Source organism: Rousettus aegyptiacus, unplaced genomic scaffold (genome assembly GCF_014176215.1).
Source record: "Rousettus aegyptiacus isolate mRouAeg1 unplaced genomic scaffold, mRouAeg1.p scaffold_m13_p_4, whole genome shotgun sequence".
NCBI classification, from domain to species: Eukaryota; Metazoa; Chordata; class Mammalia; order Chiroptera; family Pteropodidae; genus Rousettus; species Rousettus aegyptiacus.
Genome location: NW_023416307.1, coordinates 83656049 through 83674968, shown reverse-complemented (window position 1 = coordinate 83674968; position 18920 = coordinate 83656049). Strand labels below are relative to the sequence as shown.

At 31.2% G+C, this 18920-nt stretch overlaps 1 protein-coding gene and 1 pseudogene across 4 annotated transcripts in view; one reads left to right on the top strand and one right to left on the bottom strand.

Moving 5' to 3' along the window:
* The window catches only part of ROBO1 (roundabout guidance receptor 1), a 1005278-nt gene that overhangs the window by 637371 nt on the left and 348987 nt on the right, over positions 1–18920 (bottom strand). The gene's annotated exons all lie outside the window — the stretch shown is intronic.
* Positions 16719–16837, top strand: LOC118601967 (annotated as a pseudogene).

Genomic DNA, 18920 nt, shown 5'->3' with positions numbered 1-18920 from the left:
ATTTCCAGGCTTTAATTATTTTCTAGGTAGAGATAAAACCACTTCTCAGAAGTCTTATAATGTTATATTAACATCAACTTTCCAAATTAAGCTTGACTCATCCAATAAAATTTCTAAATTAAAAAGGTTCCAATATGAAGCCCTATTTCCTTGGGAAAGATTTACAAATACGTTCACCATCTTAGATCATTGAGGCATATAAATTTTAAATTGACTATTTTATAATATGATACATAGTCTAGAATCTAATGCATATGTATTACACTACTTAGTAGTTTGGATTATTATTCAGAGAAAAAGAGCTGAGTTATACTTTATACTTAAATTTGAATTGTTTTTTAATCAATACTTTATTTAGAGTTGTGATAACTATGGCAATTTGAATTGTAGATAGTCAAAGTATTCAATACAATTTTACTTTTTTTTGGAGTTCATAATACAGTGATAAGTAAAAAAAAAAGGTGACACTAAATAGTATGTCATTTCTTATAGCAAAACTTTATGTGTGTATAAAACTGTATATATAATTTTATAGATTGATAGATACATAAATACATAGACTAATAGAAGTCTGGAAAGAGATATAGTCAAAGTTTTAACAGTTTTTATATCTAGGGTTTGATAATACAGAGGGAACGGGGAAAAGGTTGTAATTTTTCTTTTGTGTTTAGTTTTATTTTCTAAATATTTCAATAATGTACATTAAATAGTAATGCATTTATGCCTTTAAAAGCCACTAGACAGTTAAACTGCTTGATTTTAGGTTTCTGTAGAGAACTTAAACTTCTCTAAAATGTCAGTATATTTGTTGTGCTAAAAATATTTCTGATGACAGTCAAGGTTAAGTATTAACTTACATGCAACACAACCTAAATCATCCTCTAAAGAAATGGCACTAAATGATGATGATGTGATAGGTAAATAAATAATTCTTTATCACTAAGTTTATTAAGGGATTTAACTTGCAACCTGGATCTAGGCCAGGTGGCAACGAAAGTGACATGTCGTGTAATTTCGATACAGTCAACTCTAGATAATAAATAGCAACACAATGTTATTGGCCAAATAACAGCTGATGTTATTATAACATGTTAATATAACATCAACCCATGAAACCTATGTAGAAGAGATAGGACCAGAGAATACCTATAAAACAGTTGAGCTGATAGCAAGCCACCACAAGCAGGAGCAGAACAATTGCTTTAACATCTTGCAAAAGTGTAACATAAATGTAGCATATAACTTTTAATTGCTAAGGAGGAAAAGTACCTTGCCCACTCACTTGAGCACACCAATCAGAAATAATGAGGTTCATTTTGAACAAAAATACTTAATGAACCATAGGCCTTGAAAAATGTAGTATATTGTGAATAGAAGTTAAGTTGCTCTATGTGGGAGAACACACATATGGACTTGGGTATGATGGAGTACCAACTCTATTATTGTTACTTTCAAATACACATGATAACAATATAAATATTAGAAACATTTTTTATCATGGCCAAAGTGACAATAAATTGTGTTATTATTAAAATGCATGTATTTATTTGAACCCCTTACATGTGAGGTATTATTCTATGGTTAAAAGCAGAAATGAGGTAAAGTTTCTTTTCCAAACATTCAGTTTTTCTTTAAGGGGAGAGAGAGCGCAAAAGGAAACACAACAATGAAAAAATGTGTCATAATATAGGTGCGTACAAAGAAATTGGAAGCAGAAGACTAAGAAACTAGTTCTAATTGGGATATGGGAAAGGGATCTAATTGGAGGCCTTCTTTGTACTCGACTGAATTATAAACAGTTTTCTCTCTCCAGTGACAACTGTTTCAGGCAGGCATTGGCTAATGTTGTATAGTACACTTATCAACAAAAGTTACCAGTGAATTATGTATTTTATGTATTTGAGCACAAAAAAAATATTTTAGGAACTGTGAATGTGTATGACAAAGCAAATATTTGTATGCTTTCTCCTATTTCTAAAGGGAAAGAGCACATGAGACTTATTATCAAAATTCCAAATTTCTTTTCCAAAACAGGCCTGGTCAAGAACGAATAATCAGTTTGAAATACAAAAGTTTAATTTGAAAAATAATATCATTTGAGTCTAAGTACTAAAATTATACTGTTTTAATAACATTCAAAAACTGTAGCATCATAGTTGGCTAACAATCTAGACAAACAGTGTTTCTGCCCTGATTTCTTAGGATTTCTGATTCTGACTGTACTTGAAAAGATAACTTTGAAAAATCTTTGCAAAAGATTTTAAAATAAAAAATGATTTTAAAATGGCTGATATTTTAGCATAATCTTTCATGTATTATTGATTTATTTCATGTATGACTTAAATCTAATAAAAGTGAGAGAATCACACTATAGTTAGAAGCATATGAAGATCAACTGGAAGTTCATGTTTGCTCATCCTCATGAGGATAGTAAGACTCAGAGTGAATTTTAATCATTCATTCAACAGACATAGCATTAGCTAAAAGTTTATCGGGATTCAGCACTTTGATAATAGTTGTAAATTTTAATATTTTACTTTCAATAGTAAGAATATCAACAAGGCAATAGACTAAAATAGCACTATCAATCAATGGACCTAACAGACATCTTACAACATCATACTCAGGAACAGCAGAATGTATATTCAAGTGTACAAAGAATAGTCTCTAGGATAGACCATATGCTAGACCATAAAACAAACCTTATTAAATGTAAAAAAGTGAAAATAATATCAGATATGCTCTCGAATCATAGTGAAATAAAGCTAAAATACAGTAATAGAAATTTGGGAAACTCACAAATATGAGGAAACTATACATGTTCTCAAAAGATCAATGGATCAAAGAAATCACGAGAGAAATTAGGAAATACTTTTAAAGGAATAAAAATGAAGACAACATACAAAAAAGTTATAAGTTGAAGATAAAGAAATACTCAGAGAAAAATATGTAGTTATCGATGTCTATATTAAAACAAAACGAAACATGTCTCACATTAATGACCTAACATTCTACGTAAGACACTGGAATAAAAAAGAGTAAAGGAAACTTAAAGCAAAAAGAATGAAGGAAGTAATAAGAATAGAAGGAATAAAAATTAAAGTACGAAGAATTGAAATAGAGAAGAGAAAAAAATCAATGAAATAAAAAAATTATTCTTTACAAAGATCAACATAGTTTACAGACCTTTAACTAGACTGCTCAAAAATGGAGACGAGAGAGAGAGAGAGAGAGAAAGAGAGAGAGAGAGAGAGAGAGAGAGAGAGAGAGAGAGAGATCTCCAATTACTAGAATCAGAAATATAAGAGCGGACAGTGCTACCAAACTTATTGAAATAAAATGCAGTATAAACGTATACTATAAATAATCATGTGCCAATATATTAAAGAACTTAGATGAAATGGGTAAATTTTTAAAGACACACTATTGAAACTGACTCAAGGAGAAAGATAAGTAAACAGATATATATCAACGAGATTGATTTAGGAATACAAAAATACCCCCCAAGAAAAGGCTAAGCCCACATGGTTTTACTAGTGAATTCTACCATACATTAAAAAATAATAATAGCAGTTCTTCAAAGTCTTGTAAAATACAGAAGAGGAGGGAAACTTTCCACTCATTCTATGTGATCAGTATAACCCTAATACCCCAAACTAGACTGACCACACACAAAAAAAGAAAATTACAGATGAATATATCTTGTCAAAATAGATGCAAAAATCTTTAACAAAATACTAGTAAACTGAATCCAGCAACATATAAAAAAAATATGTACTATGACCAAATGAAATTTATCCCAGGAATGTAAGGTTGGTTTAGCATCCAAAAAGCAATTAATATAATACATTATATCAATAGAACAAAAACCAAAACCACATCACATTTATCTCTATAGACACAGAAAAATTTTTTGAAATAATTCGACACACTTTCACAATAAAAAAAAATCTAAAAAGAAGAATAAAATGGTGCTTTCTCAAACTGATGGACATCTACAAAAAACTCACAGCTTGTATCATGGTTAATGATGAAAGGCTGGATGTATTCCTCCTAAGATCAGAAACAAGGAAAGGGTGTCTGCTCTCTCCACTTCTATTCAACATTTTGCTGGAGGTTCCAGCCTGGAAATTTTGTCAAGAAAAATAACTCCAAGGCATTCACATTAAAAATAAATAAAACTATTATATTCACAATTGATATGATCTTGTATATAGAATATCTTAAGAATCCACTAAAAATGGTTAAAGATTATAACTAAGTGAGTTAAGTAAGGCTTCAGAGTAAAAGAACAATATATTAAAACATCAGTTCTAAATTCCATACAATTTCAATAAACAATCAAAAATAAAATTTAAAAAAATCCATTTATATCAAAAGGAATAAAATATATAGATATACATTTAACAAAAGGAATATAAAATTTATGTGTGGAAAACTACAAAATATCATTAAAAGAAATTTAAAAAGATTTAAACAAATGGAAAAACCTCATGTTTATGGATTTGAAGATCTAATATTAAGATGAACTATTCCCCAAATTGATCTATAGATTCAATGCAACCCCTATTTGAATCTCAGCTGGCATCCTCGTAGGAACTGACAAGCTAATTTAAAAATCCATGCAGATTGCATGGAATTGAGAATAGCCAAGATAATATTATGAAAGAACGAAGTTGGAAGATTCCTATTTCCCAATTTTAAAACTTACTCCAAAGCAATAGTAATCAAGACAGTGTAGCACTGACATATGATAGATAGACTGATGAATATAATTGAGAGTTCAAAAATAAATCTCTGTGCTATGGTCAACATTTTCAACAAGGGTATGATGACCATTCAACATGAAAAGAATAGTTTTTTTTAAAAAAAATAGTGCTAAGACAACTATATGTTCACATTCAAGAGTTAAATTAGACACTCATACTATATACAAAAATTAACTCACAATAAACAAAATTTCTAAATGTAAAATCTAAAACTTATACAATGCTTAGAAAAACAGGGTAAACCTTGGATATTACCATAGATCCTTAGATATGACACCAAAAGTATGAACAACAACAGTAAAAAAACAACACAAAACATACATGGGCACAGAAAACGCCCCCCCAAAAATCTAGGTAAATAGGACTTTATCGAAATTAAAAGTTTTTGAGATTCAAAGGACACTATCAGGAAAGTAAGAATATAACTCAAAGAATGGGAGAAAATATTTACAAATCATATGTCTGATCAGGGACTTGTATTTGAAATATATAAATAACACTTAGGACTCAATGCTAAACAGATAATTAGCTTGATAAATGGGCAAAGGATCTGAATAGACATTTCTTCAAAAAGAATATACAATGTCATATTGAACAAGGAACTGCAAATTAAAACCACATTGTTACCCCAATTCACACCCACTCGGATAGCTATAATGAAAAGTATACACAATAATAAGGAGTGATGAAGATAGGAAAAAATTGGATCCTTCATACATTGCTAGTGGGAAAGTAAAACGGTGTGTTCACTTTGGAAAACACTCTGGCAGTTCCTCAAAATGTTAAATCTAGGATATTATTTGACTCAGTAATTGCACTCCCAAGAGAAATGAAGACATATGTCCACACAGATACTTGTATGTAAATGTTTATTGTAGCTTTATTCATAATAGACAAATGCAGGTACAACCCAAATGTTACTCAGTTTATCATTGGATAAACTGAATGAATGTTATTTGGTCATAAAAAGAACAAAGTATGTATACATGCTACCATATGGATGAACCATGAAAACATTAAGCTAAATGAAAAATGTTATTCACAAAAAACTCATGTATTATATAGTTACATTTAAACAAAAAATCCAAAATAGACAATTCAATGAAGACAAAAGTAGGTTAGCAGTTGTTTACTGCTGGCGAGATTGGAGAATAAGACAAGCAATAGCTAAAAAATAAAGGACCTTTTTGTTGTTGTTGTTGTTTTATTCTATTTTTTTAAATTAAGTTTATTGGGGGTAACATTGGTCAATACAATTATATAAACTTCAGGTGTACATTACAATTTGATATCTGTATATTCTACTGTGTGTTTACCACCTAAAGTCCAGTTTCCTTCAGCTACCATATATTTGATCCCCTTTACCCACTTCACTCTCCCCTTATCCCTCTATATTTGACCCTCTTTATCCTGTCTACATCCATCACCCCACTAGTGACCACTAGTCTATAGTCCTCTGGTAACCACTAGTCTATAGTCTATGTCCATGAGTCTCCGTTTGTCCTGCTCATTTGTTGCTTTTAGGTTTATATACCACGTAGGTGATGAAAATGCTCTCAAATTGACTGCCATGAAAGTTGTATATAAAAATTCTAAAAATCATTGAACTGTATGCTTCAAATGGGTCAATTGCAAGATATGAAAATTATAACTCATAAAAAGCTCTTTAAAAAATGAGATTTAAGGCCTCTACTGGATAAATTGTGGTTAAATAAAATAATTTTGCTTTACAGCTTTATACTGCTTCATGATTTTCCAATAGATTATCTCATTTGATCTCTGAGACAACCATGAGAAAAAACATTAAACTATATAGTAGTTCAGGAAGCTGCCAATGATCACTTAACATTATGCCAAGGTTTACTTTATAAGAATCAATGATATAAACTCATATTCTTTTAAAAGTCAAAATCTCATTTAAATTTAAATTGTCTATATGGTTAATAGCAATTAAGCAGCTCACAGGTTTCTGGCTACATTCCTCAGTTTAGCAAAGTGTGTGTGTGTGCATTTTTTAAATTGGATTCATTCGTTTGATTTTGAATCATGTTAAAGGAAGGTAAAAAGATTTCACTTTTATAAAAAGAAATTTTCAAGTTTTTGCTTCAGATTCCTGATCATTTTAGGATAACATTTCCCATAGTTCTTTCCCCATAAGGTTTTTGGTGAGTATTCATTTCATCCCTGTACAATTCAATCATGGAATATGATATATATTTTTATTACATTTTTTTTTTTTTTATGAAAGACAAAGCTATCTAAAAGCCAACTTACTCTTCAGGCATTATTTCTAATAAAAGAGATCTGATTTAAAAAAATCTTGTGGAAAATTAAAAGGAGGGTATGACATGTCCTTTGCACACATGTCTATACTAGATTTCATTGTTGGGAAGATGTTTTAAAGTACAGTATGTGCAACCTGTTTTTCTGGTAATTACAAATCAAGGCATGTGTCGGCAACAGGAAGAAGCTAATCACCATTTTACACATTTCTCTGGCCCTGCTGAGTTAATTTCACTAAAGAAAAATCCCAACAGAGGTAATTTTAAACAGCATTTTGCTGCTGTATCTTCCTTTTGCTAAGTGTCTTCCTTTTGAACGGTGGGACTATTGACTGGAAATGGAAGAATCCCTTCACACTGTTAGGCTTACTTTCCTTCAGAGTTAAAGACTGCAAACTCTCTCTAATCAGGCCAGAAAATCATGTAGGGTAAAAAAAAAAAAAAAAGAAAAAAAGAAAAATTTCTGCATAACAACTAGACAAATTATACTTTGCTTTGCTTTTCTCTTGCCTCTCTTTGCTATTTGATTCAACTAAAAGAATAATGGATGCATATTCCTTATAAATTTGACAGACTAATTTTATATATATACATTTTAAATTCACATACACAGAATATAATTATTACATATATTGAAGGGAATTGAAGCTAATTTAAATTAGTCAATCTATTGATATTGTACTGTTTAGAAGGAGTTAAGAATCAATATTAACTGTCAAACTTGTACAACTGGATAACATTAACTTTTTAGTAATAAGCAGGCAGTTTGTTTATTGACAAACTATTTTCCTTAAAGTGTCCTTCCATAATAAAAGTGTGAGACCAGAGCAAAAGTACAAGACAATTTAGCTAACTAAATGTATTATTTTTTATTTCATATTGTAGCATTCACTATTCTCCAAATGTTTAGTTAGTCAATATTAGATATTAAGTAGTATTCTGAGTCTTTAAAGACAAATTGTTAAGAATTTAGCAAGACAGTCAAATTGCTAATTTATGTGGGAAAAAAAGCTGCAATAGATACATGATTAAGTAGAAACAAAAGGGAAGAAAAATAAATTCTGACTAGTTGAATCTGAATGAATTAATTTCACAGGGAAGAATATACATGAAACATATACATACAAGCATATAAGCACACATGCACACAAAACTTGGAGCAGTCATGTGATTGCTTACTGTATTATTAAATGATGAGAAGTTCAATATGGTTGTACCTGATGATCTCTTATCTGCTCAATCCCTCAATTTGAATGTGGGGGCATGGAAGTTCTGGGGCTAAACTCAGAAGTTTCTTGTATATCTAGCTAAATAATTTCAATTTATTCAATTAACAGAAAACCTATAGGAAGCTAATAGGAATTTTAAACAGAGGGTAATGGTGGCATTGTGGAGGATATACTACAAGTTAGGTTCCAAAGGAATAGTTATTGCAATAGTGCAGGAAAGACACTATACCACTATCGATGCTGCTACTTCTATTACTAGTGATTAGTATTACTATTGCTGCTGCTGCTCCTGCTGCTGCACCATCACTACTATTAGATAAATTTATTGAATGCTTACTATATGCCAGGAACTCCTCTAAACTTTTGACATGTACAATCAGACTTAATTCTCACCACAATTTATGTGGCAAGGAGGATGATGAGGGACAGTTAGAAATTTTTATTTTCCCCATTTTTTTTCTGCATTCTATACCTGCCACTTGACCCCATCTAGATATCCAGGCTCTTGCGGTCTTCATTTTATCTCAGTCAGCATCCTCCTGATCTTTTCTGCCCTTCTTCCTTCCAAAGGCCTGATTTACCATCTTTATTGTTCTCAAATCAGAATCCCTGATTACTTTGTATGTCTATCATTCCACTGGAGCTGTCCAGTAGAATTCCAGCCTTAGATTCATGCTGTAGCCCACATTACTCCTCTGCAATCATACAGCTGAGTACACTGGACAAATCACTCAAATATGTAGGTTGGCACAATAACAAGCAATGTTTCTAGTCAGAGCAAGTCTTTCAGTACCACTGACCAACCCTCATAGATTTGTCATCCATTCTGCCTTTCACTTCCTTGCTTGTCTATTTTGACACATTTGTCATAATCCACAAGTCATCTACTCAAACAAGTAGCGGTCATCACTGTAGCAGAGTAAAATAACTACACCTAATTATATTGCTCTTCTAGTTGAAGCTTTTTAGAAGTAGTAGTGGTAATGATGATGACGATGATGATAGATCAAGTCCAGAGAAGCATATTTCAGAGTCATTAGCATATAGATCTTACTGGGAACCATGTGAGTGAAATCGCCATTTTCATAAATGTTTTTATATTTTTATAAATACTAACTATAAATAATAATTTCATAAGTAGTACCTGAGTAGTATTTCACAGACTTATTTCTATACTTTAAGTATTCAGAAATTCAGTTTCCCATGCACATTCTCTATAGTATTCAACAAAGAGTATTCATTATTTATTATTTTTGAAGAAATATTCACAAAATGGATTTCTGACTTCAGATTTATAGCAGTTTTAGATAAAATTCATTAACAAAGTAGGTATCAACATGAAGAACTAACATCTTTTTAGAATGAGATGTTTTGATGAAAGTATGTGTTCCCTTCTTACTATTTAACTTATTTTTAGTATAGGACTTTTCAAGAATAAATGTATTCTCCTTAAGATTTAATCCTTCTCAGAAAAATAAGACTCATAAGAATTTCCCTCAAGAATAATATATCTGACATTGTGGCACTGTAAAGAGGCTCATGATTCAGTCAATATCTCTCCAACTTTTAACCTTACGTGTCACTGTTTTTACTTCTTGATTTTTGTCTTTGTACATGCCAATATCTGAATTTATCTGTACTTCTCTAATTCTGAAATTTGCTAGTAATTGTGCAAGTCTGTGCTTTGCCTTTCCATTTATAAAGGAGACCAGTGACCAGAGGAGAATCTCAGGCATTCGGGGCAGGTTCATGAGACAAGCCAGTAAACTGAAATTTTCCTGACTGAATCGAATTTTTCAAGACTCCTCTAGTTACAGTCTGGCTTTAGGCCATTTATTTATTTTTTTAATTTTTTGTTTTAATTAATAAAAAGGATTTTTGTTCCTGGGCACTTTCAATTTGGGCCCAAAGTAACCGATTTTTTTGTTGTATATTCATATGAGCTGGGCATTCAGGAAGACATGATCTGGTAGGTCAATCAAACTTGTGGATTCATTAAATATCCTCTTTATCTCTGCTTCTGGAGAAGTTTATCCTTGTGATCACTAGTATAGGGCCAGAATATTATATATAAAGAATGAGAAGTTTTACCCTAGAATTTCAAGAAAGGTATTTAAAAAAATAACTTTCAAAATTATAAAACCTGCTCTACTAATTTTGTATTCTTTGCCTATCTCTAACAGGTAGTGAGAGCACATACCTGAATGATCTTATTTTGGATTTATAAAGGGAGTGACAACACCTTTCAGAAACTATCCTGTTTGTAAGTCAAGAGGCTTCTGTATATACTTAAGGGGCAAAAAGTCTATTAGACATGCGCCTCATGAGCAATTACATGTTTCATGTCAGAGTTAATGGAAATGCCTCAGGTATTAAGCTAAAAGGTGAATCATTATGTCAATTAAAGCCATTAATTGAGGTAATTGCAAGGAGATCATAATTTATATAGAATTTAGTTATAATTTAGACAATTATTCTGTTACGCAGAAAAAAGGTAATGAAGCTGTTTATCTGAACTATTTACCTAACTAAAAATTGCAGCTACCCAGAGATTGTATGTACATGCTCAGAATACCAATTTGAACTGCATCTGTCTCAAGTCTAGTAGTAAACTAATGAATACCCTGAGGACAGGGTGGTTTGGATAGAATACAAGGCTTCTAAAAACAACGTATTGCCAAATCAGATTTCTTAATTTTGACTTTGTTTGAAATGAATCTCATTTAAGTATAATTGTTAACCTCTGGCACTAAACTCCTCCAGTTGTAGAGCTGGAAGTATTTCTTCACATATAAAATATGAAAGCTAGTTCCTCTTTTAAGCTGAATAAGTGGAATCAAATTTTATCTATAGATCAAGACAAGGAAAGAATTAAACATGAAATTAAAGGGGGCGGAGAGCATTCTACACATAAATTTCAGATTTTTCTTTGTATTCCCAGAAGAAATATAAGTAAGATTATTTTGCTGGTGTGTTTTTGGTAGTTGCAAATATTTGTTACAAAAACAGTCTCTGGAGCAGAATTTCTTGTTTGAATTCTAGCTTCATCACTTATACACCTGCATGACCTTAGTCATGCTGGCTATTCTCTTTGCCTTAGTTTCTTTATCTGAAAAATTAGATTCTGAAAATAATACTACCTACCCCAAAGGGATGTTACAAGGATTAAGTGTCTTAATAACTATAAAACACAAAAAAATAGTGTTTGACATAAAATTAACATTACATAAATGCAACTACTATTATTGATACAGGGAAATGTAGTATGATTCAGGTGTGTTAGTATCAGGGGGTCCAAAAGTAAAAGCAAGGCCAGAGGAAATATACCACTTGAGAACAATTTCTGTTTCCTCTTAGAATCTGGATTAAGTAGACTGATGTCCCAAGTAGTCATAGTTGATTATTGTAGTGGTTTAAAGACAGGAATGCTCTGTGATTGGGGAAGCTCTTTCATTTGTTGACTCCCAAGATATTACTTTTTGTTCATATAAATCTGTCTTGAGATTACAACACAAGTATTGGAATCCAAGTTATGTTTGTTTGTGCTTTAGTTATATTTTCCCAGGACAGAAGTCTCATTATACGTTTAATACTATTTGCGTATTCAAAACCAATTTCCATTTCAAAAAAGGAGACAAACTTCAGAAATGTAGGAATTTAAACTCAATATCTCCTTTCTCAAATTCGATCTATAATTTTAAGAGTGAAATAGCAGTTTCCTTCCTGTATGTGGAAAGACAAAATGACTATATAAAATTATACACATTCACATACACATTTTGCCATTATAAATCAGTAATATACTATATACTGTTTAACATATATCTTATCATCTTCAACCTTTTTTTGCCATGTAAATTAAAAATATTGCAAACTCAGACAATATGTTATAGTTTAACAAGTGAGAGGGCTTTTTCCTCTATAAATATTCACCTATAAATCAATGAGTTGCTATTTACAATGTATTTTTTCAGAGATCAGTCATATGATGGCTTCCGTGTAACCATAAGATTCCCTCTTTATTTATCTATGCTGCTAAGTTAATTATAAAAATGCTTGCAGTGAGCGAACATTTTGCTTGCCTAGTCAGCATCTTAAACAAGATTAATCTTCTAGCAACACTTAATGGAAACTAAATCACACATCAACATGCTATAAGAATATAATGATGAAATAGCAAATGAATAACTCAATTAACTCTTTGATAAAGATCAAAAACATACGTTGTTTCTATAATTTATAAAGACAAAATAAGCCTTTCTACTTTTTCTCAGTTTGCTTTTTAAAAATGGCTAAATTCTGGAAAATAAACATCATGAAATGCATTCTGTATGCAAAATAAAGGAAATTTAGTTATTAGATGAGATTCTAAAAAATGTACTATCGTATTTGATATCATATGACATCATATCACATGTAATGTCTCCATGCATAGATAATATAAAGTCAATTATTACATCTACATTACTATAAATACATATACATACATAAAGTTGGTTTATATTCTGTCTGTATGTGAATTCCTTTCAAAATATTTCTTGCTGTCACTAGATTGGTAGTTGATGTGGAACTCGTTTCAAGGGTCCTAATTACTAAATTTCTATGATCCTGATGGGTTAAATTTTCTGTTTCATCTAAATTCTAGATTTGCTCACTTTTTGCCCAACCTACTGAATAAACTATGAAAACAATTATCCAAGTCTTGGTCACTTGGCATATAACCCAGAATTTTATACTTTTATTTTTATAAACAAATTTAAGATTAGAAGAAGATCTTAAAGAAAAAAACATTATCAACATAATAAATTTCTTATTAAAAGACTCATGATGATAGGAATAGAAATACTAAAATATATCAGTCATGGCTTTTTGTTCTCAATAAGCTTATGATCCAACTAGGAATGAAACAGCTATATATAAAGAGTTTAAACGGCACTATAAAGTAGCCTAAGATCCCAAGAGGCCTAAAAACAGTGGGAATGATGGACTTAAAAGTAAGTGGATGGGGGGCCTGTTGGGAAGATTTCTGGAGTTAGTGGTACTTGAACTATATTTGAAGGAAGAGATAGCTTTAATCAACAGATAAAAAAGAAAATTTCAGGTGGAAGAAATTGTAGAATACTCTTTGAACTCTATTTATGGAAGTGGCACCCCAGACAATAGTACAAGAAATTATAATATATGTGCTTTGAAAACATTTGGATAGAGTTCAAACAATCCCAACTTCAAGTTTCAGTAAGGTTTAATTACTAAGTACTTCTTTTAAAAGGAGTCTAGTTAAGTTATAGTCTTAATTAAATGATATTGGCTCTATGTCTTGATGATTATATGAAAATATAAATCTCTTATACATAAAATGCATGTAATATTTTAACCTTTATAAATGTGCCTTCTAAATAAATCTTAGATGACAATAAAAAAAGAAAAAGTCAAGACATCAATTCTTGACTATCCATAAAAGAATTTTCTGTGTGACCAATTTCCTATTCACTCAAGAAGCTTATAAAATAATTTATGAAGATTTTGTGTGTTATTAAAAATTGTTACCATACTTTCTTTACTCTTCTATTCGTAAACTTTATTTCATTTGACTCTCACCCAGTGTTGGACAAAAAATAAAAATATAGCAAAAGTAATATAAATTTATACAAATGTATAGCTTATAATATATAGAACAGCTATATTTTTGCAATGGTAATAATAATAATAATAACAATAACAATAAGAACACATATTGAGGGCTAAATTATAGCCACTTTAAATAGGTTAGTACCTTTATTCCTCAGGATGACCTCATATAATAATGACCTCATTGTCATCATTATATAGTGAAAAAACCTGAGGCATAGCAACACAAGTTACTTTCTTTAGGTTACAGACTAATAAGTGGGGATGCTGGGAGAAACCTGGCTCCAGCTTCCAGAGTGTTGAGCCATGGTACAGGATGTTAAAATAAGATGATGTTCTTGAATCAAATCTCCTCTTTGAGTCCTGGCAGTTCTCATGTCTGGCTCCACCTGAGTGCAGTTCTTAAAGCCTTTAACCAAATGAGTATGCTCTCTCCTAACCGTTTCTGATTCAATAAATAGATCTGTGGTGGAATCCATGTTTCTGGAGTTTTCAAAATCTCCACAGGTATTCTATTGCACACTTCTGGAGTAGTAAACTTAATGTAGATTCTTTGTTAGTCTGAAGCACTGTGGCATCTAATGGTCATGTCATATATTAAACTAATTTACTATATTGCATTTGCCACCCTTCATTAGCTCACATAAGGGCAAATTAAAGTTGAACGAACCAAAACAAATATTTCCAATATTTCTTTTGATATATTTTACAATGAATCTTAATTTTGAGGGAATAAAAATGTCTGTCTTTTTTAAACAGTAGCATTTCCTTACTATGCTTATTTGTGCTAAATAAAAATTAACTTCCTGTCTAAAAAGTAATCTCGATTGAATCAGTCAGGTAACCATGACACAAGAAAATAATCATATTTTTACTGAGATTTGTTATAGGACTCTAAAAAAGAAAAAGCCATCTTACGCCTTCTCAAAAAAGAAGTTGACAACCAAATTTGCATAACTAGGCCTATTAACTTGAAATTTTAACTCCTAGAACAATAGCTACTAAAATCAGTAAAAAGGGATAAGTAAGGAAGATGTTAATAAACATTGACAAGGCCAAACATGTTTAAATTCAATGTTGAACTCTTCCTGCATATACTATACAGCTGGAGGGATAAAAATGTTAATATAAAAAAGAGCAATACTCATTTGTTGTCTGATCTCTTTATGTGGTTGCTCTAAGCAATATCAGATATTTGCAAATATTAAAAACTCATTGCAAACCTAACGGTTTATGGGTTGAGAAAAGTGATATATTTCTTGATTAAAAAATAACTCTTCTCAAGCAAATGTCTGTCAAGGTCGCAGCCTCCAAAGGCAGATCAGTGCCATCTAGTGGCAAAAGAATTTTACGCATCATACTTTTTGATCAAGTCAGTAGAGGGTGTCTATGATACACATCTACTTTATATATACATATACAGGTATGCATTTTAAAATGTACCCTTCTTCCTAAAAATAGCTCAATATGTAACAATTAGAAAAACACAAATTTACACTAAAATAAAAGTTTGATATTCAACGATTTAGTAAAGAATAAAAAATTATGTATATCTGAGACACAGACAATATATGAAAGATATAAGAATGTAGTTTTAATAGATAAACAAAGCCTTGTACTGGAAAATAATAATCAAATAGTTTTTAAAATGTAGACTGAAGTATGTTTTCTGTGTCAATATTTTACTTGATTATTATAAATAGTATGGCTAACAATTCACAATAAAAAAGACTGTTTTTCTATTACCTTATAAGAAGGAGTAGGCAAAAATCGAAAAAAATTTTAGAATATAATATTTAAGCTAGGGAAGAGTAGAGGCTACTGAGTAAAATACTTGATAGCTATAAAATTTTATGAAAAGTCACATAATACCTCTGTCTGTAGATACTGAATAAAAAGATATAAAAAATATCCCTCTAGGAATGTTCATAAACTGTCTTACCTTGAGGGAAAAGGAATGGACTGGATGAAATTAAGTTTCCTTTCAGGCTTTAATTGTATTAAAAGCCAAGCATCCTTTCTCATAATATATCTTTTTGGTTTTCAGATAATATGCCTGTTTGACCCAGCTGAAGTTCTGCCTTTTGTTAATTCTTTTCCTGAGACTCCAATTAACTCTACAAAATGTCTCTTCAGGGGAAAAAAAAATCTAGGCAGAAGGATTAATTTAGTTAACAATGCTGTAATATAAAAATCTCCATAGGAGCTTTTTCTGACCTATTCCAGGGACTCTGCCAACTCAAATACTGGGATGATAAAAGAGCTCTTCATATCCCAATAGAGAAGGAAACAAAACAAAACAAAAACCATCACATCAGACTCAATTGCTCTTGGATGAATTCAAAAGAATCCAAAATAGTCTTAATGTCTAAAAATGCCATATTTTCTACCTAGAGACTAAGATCCAAAAGGGTACAGTAGGTTGATTTATCAGCGATGCGATTTTCTCGGCCTGATATGGAAGGCTTTTACATGTTCCCAATGAGCTATCAGAAAAAAGGGTAAGCCATTCCTTCTCTCAGCCACTCAGAGGGAACAATATGGTTATGTGAAACACAGAGGTATGAATAAGACCACTCACGCAGCTTTTCTTGCCCCCAGTCTTAGCCAAGATGACTTTTCTTGGCCAGCGTCTAAAACACAGAAACAGCTGGGATTTCTTTCCTTTCCCTGCATGATTTAAAACACTCTCTTTATTTGCACTTTGTTCCTTTTTTCTTGTATTAACATGACCATGAAATATAAAGAAACAAAGAAATGTATGGGACTATGATAACTCTAGCTTTTAAAATATAAATTATTATTTTTTTGTCTATGACCATGCCACTCTCAACACGCCCGATCTCATCTGATCTCAGAAGCTAAGCAGGGTCGAGCCTGGTTAGTACTTGGATGGGAGACCAACTAGGAATACTGGGTGCTGTATTTAAATTATTATTTTTAATTGTCTCACTGATGATATCAATGATTTTACAACTTTTAAGAAGACATTTTTAAATGGACTATCGTCAGATTATACATCAAGAGTCAGATATGATTAAGAATTACACAGTTATTCAATAAATCATTTAATAAATTTTGCCTGGAAGACCATATAATTAAAGTGTATATAATTAAATCATGACTACTAACACTTTGCATGGAAAGATACCAGAGTGTCACTGTGTTCAAGTCCTATTCATAGACACACACACACACATGTGCACATCCATGTACATATAAACATACACATACGTGTAAACACAGACATATTTATCTTCATATTCCTTTTTTTTTAATTCTGACTTACAAGTTAAAGCCACAATAACAAATTTGCAATGAAAATAATAATCATTTTAGTGATCATTTGCCAAACAGCAGTTTTCACCACACATATTATGGTCCATATTCTGAAGAATTCGACTGCGATAAAGGCTAAAAAGTAGAGTTTATGTTCACTTTACAGATGATGAATTATTAAGTTGTTGATAATTATATATATTCTTGTCATAATTTAATTATGTATTCTCTCTGTTTCAGTGATGGCCTGACAATAGTTTTGGTTTATCATTTGAACTGTATCATTACTTTTGAGAAATATTTCCATTTGGTTAAAAAATAAATTTCTCTCTTCTCATACCACTCATACATTTACTACATTGTGATTTTTTCTACTTTCCTCTAATTTCAGCTTTATTTACTAGCTTTTGATTAATCTTTTATTCTCTAGCTTCCACCTATTGAAATCCAGGCCTCAAAAGGCCACAATTTTCCTGTCTAAGTGTCAATGTGAAGCAGCTGTGATCACAAATTGCAGGAATTAATCAATTCAGTTGTTGTACAGTATTGGCCCTTAAACCACACTTTTTTTTTCTTTTTTATGTAAAATACTTTCACTCTCAAAAATAGTATTGACACCAAGAACTCATTCAAAACATTTTTTTTCAGCTATTCATGTTAATCTTGTGTCAGAAAACCTTCCTTTAGTTTAACATGTTTAATAAGCAGGTGTATCTCCAGAACGTATATTTCTTTTTTTAAGGAATTGACTAAGGATATAACTGTGGTATCTGATATAACTGAATATCATAAGAGTAAATGTTCTTAGAAATAGTACCCTTTAGGAGCTATCTTCTCTCCTAATACCAGGGTGCAACTTCCATTTCGGCTGAGCTTTGAAACTGTAAGTTCAGTTATTCTTTACTCTAACTGCAGCTTCTTTATGTTTCAGTTTTCTTACTCAACCCCTGAATAGATTTGAATATTGATTGAATCAGAATTTCCAGTCCTTAAAATCTTTACTTTTATCTGTTGGCTCCCTCCTTGTTTTACTTCCTTTTCATTCATGAATAAAGGCCAGTGTTCATCTGTGACCTTAACCATCTTTCACCAGTATTCTTGATATCCTTTCTCACTTGCTTGCCAAACCCATAACTATGTATTAGGCTGGTTCTTGGCCTTCACATCTACACTAAATTCACTGTCAACAACCTTCACATGGTCCTGAACGAAGACGAGCAAATGCAATTCTACAGCAGTTCCTTCTCCTATTCCTCAGATTTAAAACTTTGCACCATTTGCCACTTAGTCCAATGTCTTGGCACCTTCATTTATTTGCTCTATCATAAAGGACTTTTAATTTTAAAAACAAAAAGAAGCCATCACATAAAAGTGCTATCAACCTTCTTCATTGAGTCTATTAACTCATATCTTTACTCCTATTTTTGACTCTCTCTTCTAGTAAAATAGTGTTGATTTTCTTTTCTTTTCGGTAATTTAATATCCTAAATTATCTTAAATTGAGTCTTCTACTTCTATTTCTCCATTGAATTATATACATTACAGATTTCTTGGGACCTGGACCTTTTGATTATATGCTCTCATCCTTTTATGTTTTATCCTACCTATAAAAAAGCTGCTCTGACAGACTCAGAGTTCTTCAAAGTCTTATTGTTTAGTAGCCAAGCAATATGGAGCAAGACAGTTAACCTCTCTAAAACTCAATATCCTCAACTATACAACAGGAATATAAT